Source organism: Phyllopteryx taeniolatus, chromosome 7 (assembly GCF_024500385.1).
Source record: "Phyllopteryx taeniolatus isolate TA_2022b chromosome 7, UOR_Ptae_1.2, whole genome shotgun sequence".
NCBI lineage: Eukaryota > Metazoa > Chordata > Actinopteri > Syngnathiformes > Syngnathidae > Phyllopteryx > Phyllopteryx taeniolatus.
Genome location: NC_084508.1, coordinates 1,985,089 through 1,991,404, shown reverse-complemented (window position 1 = coordinate 1,991,404; position 6,316 = coordinate 1,985,089).

Sequence of the window (6,316 nt, the reverse complement as noted above, 5' to 3'; positions counted from 1 at the left end):
GCCTCTGTGAAGCGCACGTTACAGCCTCTCGTGACCTCACGTAGCGAAAGGGGGGTCACACAAGCATCTGCCGACGATGCACCATGCACGAAACGAAGGACGGTCAACACAGTGAGACCGGACCGGTCAAGCAGGTCCAACCTCTGTGACAGCATCCTCGCTACACCGAGTCCGCCAACGCAGATGCTCAACCAAAACACCGACTAAACAGAACGGGCTGCTTCGCTGCAAACCAATAACATAACGACTGAAATAAAACACGGTGCCCCCACTGGAGACGTTTGTAGCCTTACTACTAGACACAACTTCGGGAATTACAGCCCAAAATCCCCAACACATGACAACGTATGGCTAACAAAGTAGTCAATTGCTGGTCGCTAAACAACACGCTGAAAGTAACCATTTTAGTTCTCGACGCTTGGAGGGCAGCTTTAAACCAAAATAGGCAGGCCATAAGCACGCTGTTGTCTGTGCTCCTAACAGTTTATGCTCACACACAGATTGCTAACAAGTTGATGAACGACAGGCTACGTGAAATTGCTCCCCTTCTAGACAATTTAGCAATAGGTAGAATTCTCCCACATTTGGGACACCTCGGCCTACTTAAAATTATACGGACTACGGCCTTGACAGGCCCCACTAATCCTGCCCACCTCATGTTTTTCTGACAATCTTCACAGCTCTGCATGTCAATCCTGAGTTCCGAGGAAAAGCCTTTGTTGTCGCTCGCTCAATCAGCGACGCCCTCAAAGATGCCACTTTGCATATTGAGGATGTCACTCGGTACCACCTGCCGTCCGGCAGTTCTGACAGCCAAATTGTGATTTCTAAGTTTTTCAAACATCACAAATTAGAATTTGACCCCAAAATGCTTGAACAAATTGAATTTTGAAGGAACTCAGGTAATTGACATGACCAAAGCTAAGACACCAGAACCCCTGTTTGCGCATTCCTGTTCTGCTACAGAATTCAACTTAGTGGCCCTAACCATCCGCGACCACTACATGATTTTCAACATAGGCTGTCCACCCTACCAAAAGACCCAGATGCTGCGGCATTGCTTAGAACAGCACTCCAATGCTTGCCTGAGGTCTTCCGTAGTGTGCAGGAGGTCCCCTCTGACCAAACTGTTTCCCGGACCTCCTCGTGTCCTCTTATACCTAGGCTAAGGTTTCTTTCCTTTGTCAAGACTAGAACCCCTGCCGTTCACCTCTTCTTTTTGTTTACTACTTGAGCAGGTTCCACACCTAATAGTAACGCAGGAGTCGCTTCTTCGACAAATTGATTTCTTAAATAAATTAGGTTTTATCCAAACGCCAATATACGCTACAGATTCACTAGCCTGATTTGGTGTGGAAAAACCAGTAACTATATATGCTCAAAGTTGGAGGCACACCACAAGCCACACATGGTATCATTATTTTGGAATGCAGAAAATAGTGTGTCCAACTAAGCCTTGTTGCATGAAGTGATGAAGCATGCATGGAAGAGAGATGAAACGCCCTCTAAGACAACCAGAAAAGTCCAGCTGTGATGGATTCAATGCCCTGTGAATGAAATGACCTGGATGAATGACAATATTCACAGGCATGTTTCTGAGATAAGAATATGTATGAATTTTTTAAAGTGTTGGAACTATAGCATTTCTCTACTGTTATTACGATTGTATAAACACAAGAGTGTAATGGGTTTAATGAGTAATTCATTCATGCACTTGTATCTGCAGAGTTTGAAGGGCAACATGTAAATTGTGCAACTCAGATGATTCTTATGAAGCAGTTTGTCTTTTCTAAATCAAATAAATAACTGGATTAACAAAAACCTCCTCTAATTAAACCACAACAAAACCGGGATAATTGGTTTGGCAGTAAAAAGAAGAGGTTTGCTGTTAGTAAAAACCAAAGACCAAGTTCTAAAGCTTGGTGTGCTGGTCGATTCTGAGCTGACTTTCAGTAGATATATCAAATCAATGACTAAAGCCTCCTTCTACCAGCTGAAGAACATATCCAGAGTGAAGGCTTGCATATGCCATGCAGACCAGGAGAAGCTTTTAGTAGAAGTACTTTTATCTCAAGTAGGCTTGACTATTATAATGGTCTTCTGACTGGCCTCCCCTAAAAGAGCATTAAACAGCTGCAACTCATTCAGAACACTGCAGCTCGGGTTCTGACCAGAACAAAGAGGTCAGAACATATTACTCGAACTCTAAAGTCTCTACACTGGCTCCCAGTCAGCTTTAGAATAAAGTTCTGCAACTATAAGTCTATAAATCATAAAATGGGTTAGTTCCTGAATATATGAAACAAATCCGAGTGGGATATAAACCCAATATAGGGCTCTGAGATCTACAGACTCGGGACAAATAATGGAGCACAGAGTCCAAAGCAAACATGGTGAAGCAGCTTTTAGCATCTATACTGCTCACAAATGGAGTAAGTTGCTGACAGAAGTCAAGTCAGAGCCAGGTGTTAATCCTTTTAAATCCAGGTTAAAAACTCTTCTTTTTCATGCTTATGAGTATTTTAGAAAATTGGCACTTTTTAATGATCTTTCTTGAACTGTATGTTTCTTATATATCTTCTTTTCCTTTCGACCTGTCCCGTTAGGGGTCGCCACTGCGTGTCATAATTTTTTATGTAAGCTTATCTCCTGCATCCTCCTCTCTAACACTAACTGCTCTCATGTCTTCCCTCACGACATCCAATATCACACAGCCATAAGTATTCAGACCCTTTGCTCAGTATTTCTGCAATTGGCTGGCAACCAGTTCAGGGTGTACCCCGCCTCCTGCCCGATGATAGCTGGGATAGGCTCCAGCACGCCCGCGACCCTAGTGAGGAGAAGCGGCTCAGAAAATGGATGCATACTCAGTATTTAGTAGAAGCACCCTTTTGAGCAAATACAGCCATGAGTCTTTTGGGGAATGATGCAACAAGTTTTTCACACCTGGATTTGGGGATCGTCTGCCATTCCTCCTTGCAGATCCTCCCCAGTTCTGTCAGGTTGGATGATGAATGTTGGTGGGCAGCCATTTTCAGGTCTTTCCCGAGATGCTCAATTGGGTTTAAGTCAGGGCTCTGGCTGGGCCATTCAAGAACAGTCACGGAGTTGTTATGAAGCCACTCCCTCTGTATTTTAGCTGTGTCCTTAGGGTCATTGTCTTTTTTGAAGGTGAACCTTCAGCCCAGTCTGAGGTCCTGAGCACTCTGGAGAAGGTTTTCGTCCAGGAAATCCCTGTACTTGGCCGCATTCATCTTTACTTTGATTGCAACCAGTCGTCCTGTCCCTGCAGCTGAAAAACACACCCACAGCATGATGCTCCCACCACCATGCTTCACTGTTGGGACTGTATTGGATAGGTGATGAGCAGTGCCTGGTTTTCTCCACACATACCACTTAGAATTAAGGCCAACAATTTCTATCTTCATCTCATCAGACCAGAGAATCTTATTTCTCACCATCTTGGAGTCCTTCAGATGTTTTTTTTTTTTTTTTTTTTTTTAGCAAACTCCATGCAAGCTTTCTTGTGTCTTGCACTGTGTCTTGACTTAAACCCAATTAAGCATCTCTGGAAAGACCTGAAAACGGCTGCCCACCAATGTTCACCATCCAACCTCACAGAACTGGAGAGGATCTGCAAAGAGGAATGGCAGAGGATCCCCAAATCCAGGTGTGAAGAACGTTTTGCGTCAATCCCAAAATGACCCATGGCTGTATTAAGCTCAAAAGGGTGCGTCGAATAATTACTGAGCAAAGGGTCTGAATACTTATGGCTGTGTGATATTTCAGTTTTTCTTTTTTAATAAATCTGCAAAAATGTAAACCATTCCATTTTTTTCCTGTCAATATGGGGTGCTCTGTGTACATTAATGAGGAAAAAATGAACTTAAATGATTTTAACAAATGGCTGCAATATAGGCGGCACGGGGGCCGACTGGTTAGACTGGTTAGAGCGTCAGCCTCACAGTTCTGAGGACCCGGGTTCAATCCCCGGTCCCGCCTGTGTGTAGTTTGCATGTTCTCCCCGTGCCTGCGTGGGTTTTCTCCGGGCACTCCGGTTTCCTCCCACATCTCAAAAACATGCATTAATTGGACATACATATATATATATATACATATATATATATATATATATATATATATATATATATATATATATATATATATATATATATATATATATATATATATATATATATATATATATATATATATATATATATATATATATATATATATATATATATATACATATACGCACACACACATCTGCCTCCCAGTTCTGAGGGTCCGGGATCAAATCCGGCCTCGCGTGTGCAAGTTCTCCACGTGCCTGCGTGGGTTTTCTAAGGGCACTCCGGTTTCCTCCCACATCCCAAAAACATGCGTCCTCGGTTGATTGAAGACTCTAAATTTCTGGCTGGTGACCAGTTCAGTTTTATAGATATACTGGAGTTATTCACAAAAATTAATAATTTTAAAATAAAATAAAGACATAACTATCGAGAAACAGAGCTGTTGAAGGAGTCAGTCTACACAAATCATATCTTAGATCATGTGTTTGGAACATACACTAATAGAAAACACCTAATAAGCTTCTCTTGGTTTGGACTTGTTTGGGGATGGTCAGTGGCACTGACAGAGCAAAAAGGGATCATGGGAGTTGGGTGGATTGGGGTAGTGCATTTCTTTTTTTAACCTAAGGAAGTCATTTCAAGAATGTGAAAATTCTGAGCAGTGGTGAATGTATTTTTATTATCAAATTTCAGATAATCCATGCAGAAAACACAGAGATATGTATTTGTTGTAAATTCTCCTGTGACCAAATGTAACTGTAGTGGTAAAGATGATTCCTATATGTTATTTAATACACCAAAAAGATCTTAAGCACACCCTTTTGTCTGAAGTTATGTCTCTCAACATACACGCAACCCTGTTACTTAAACCTCTTTAGCCATCGAGAGGAAGAGAAAAAAAAGTGAGCACATGACTCAGTAGAAATTACATTAACAGGTAAATTGGTCTGACCATGGGGAGACAAAAGGTATGTCCTTGCTTCCAATTTTCACATTTGTTCACTGTTTTTAGCTGTAATGGAGTGTGTCACTCAAACCAAGGCAACCCTGTTTTATTTCAAGTTTTATTATATAGCTAAGTTTGTTGACCAGTTTGCATAGCAGCTTGCATGCACTGTCAGTGCTGTGCAGAGGGGCTGGGGGGCCAGACATCCAAAAGGGGCATTCAAAGTAGGGAGTTGGCATTTAATTAGAATGAGAATGAAGATATTTATTTCTAAATTGCCTGCACTCCCGTTGTGAGTACGGTACATTCGCAATGGTTTTCATCCCTAATAATGCTCACATTGAAATAATATTCGAACAAAAAGAATAATGAAACAATAATCAATTGTAACTTCCTTTATTTAACTGTAAAGGATTTATTCAGTGATATTTAATATATTATTACATTTAATATAGAGTATATTTCATGTTTAATAATTTTTAAGTACTTGTACATGTTTTTCAGGTGCCTGAGTATTGTAACAGAGTTGTAGCAAACACAAGAAAATACTGTATACATAATATGACAAATGAAATCTCATAAAAAGTGTACTGTTGATGGTTGAGCTGGACAAATGAAATTATATAATGGTTTATTACCTTTCTTGAAAACATGACAAATTATCAAATAAACGGTCAGTTTAAAAAAAAATGTTGGTGTCTTCCAATTCTGGAATTTGTAGTGGCATCACGAGGACTGCCACAGTGGATCTTGGTTCCTTGGGCAACCGTGGCCCAATGGTTAAGATCATCGCCTGCCACCGTGGGGGACCTAGGTTTAAGACTAGACCATCCGCCAACATCCCCCGGACTCATGGCTGTGGTGTCCTTGAGCTTTTAGCACTTGAGTACTTGATTTGTTTTTAAAACATTAAATGCTCTTGCCCGTCCTTCCTCTCTGAGCTCTCGCAGGTCTGCTGGCCAGCTGCTCCTGACTGTCTCTAAAGTCAGACTGAAGTTCAGAGGGGAGCAAGCTTTTGCTGTTGCTCCAAAACTATGGAATGAACTGCCTCAACACTTTAGACAGGCCTCCTCTATACCTGTTTTTAAATCACTTCTTAAAACTCATCCCTTCTCCTTGGCATTTGATAGCCAGTGAGATGTTGACTCTTTTATCTTTTTATTCCTACTGATTTTATTGCTCTTTTTATGACTGACATTTGTGTTATTTCATTTTATTTACCCACTTTTTGTGTTTTATGTGAACATCTCTCCCTATGTGTTATGTATGTATTGCTTTTTACAGCACTTCGGTG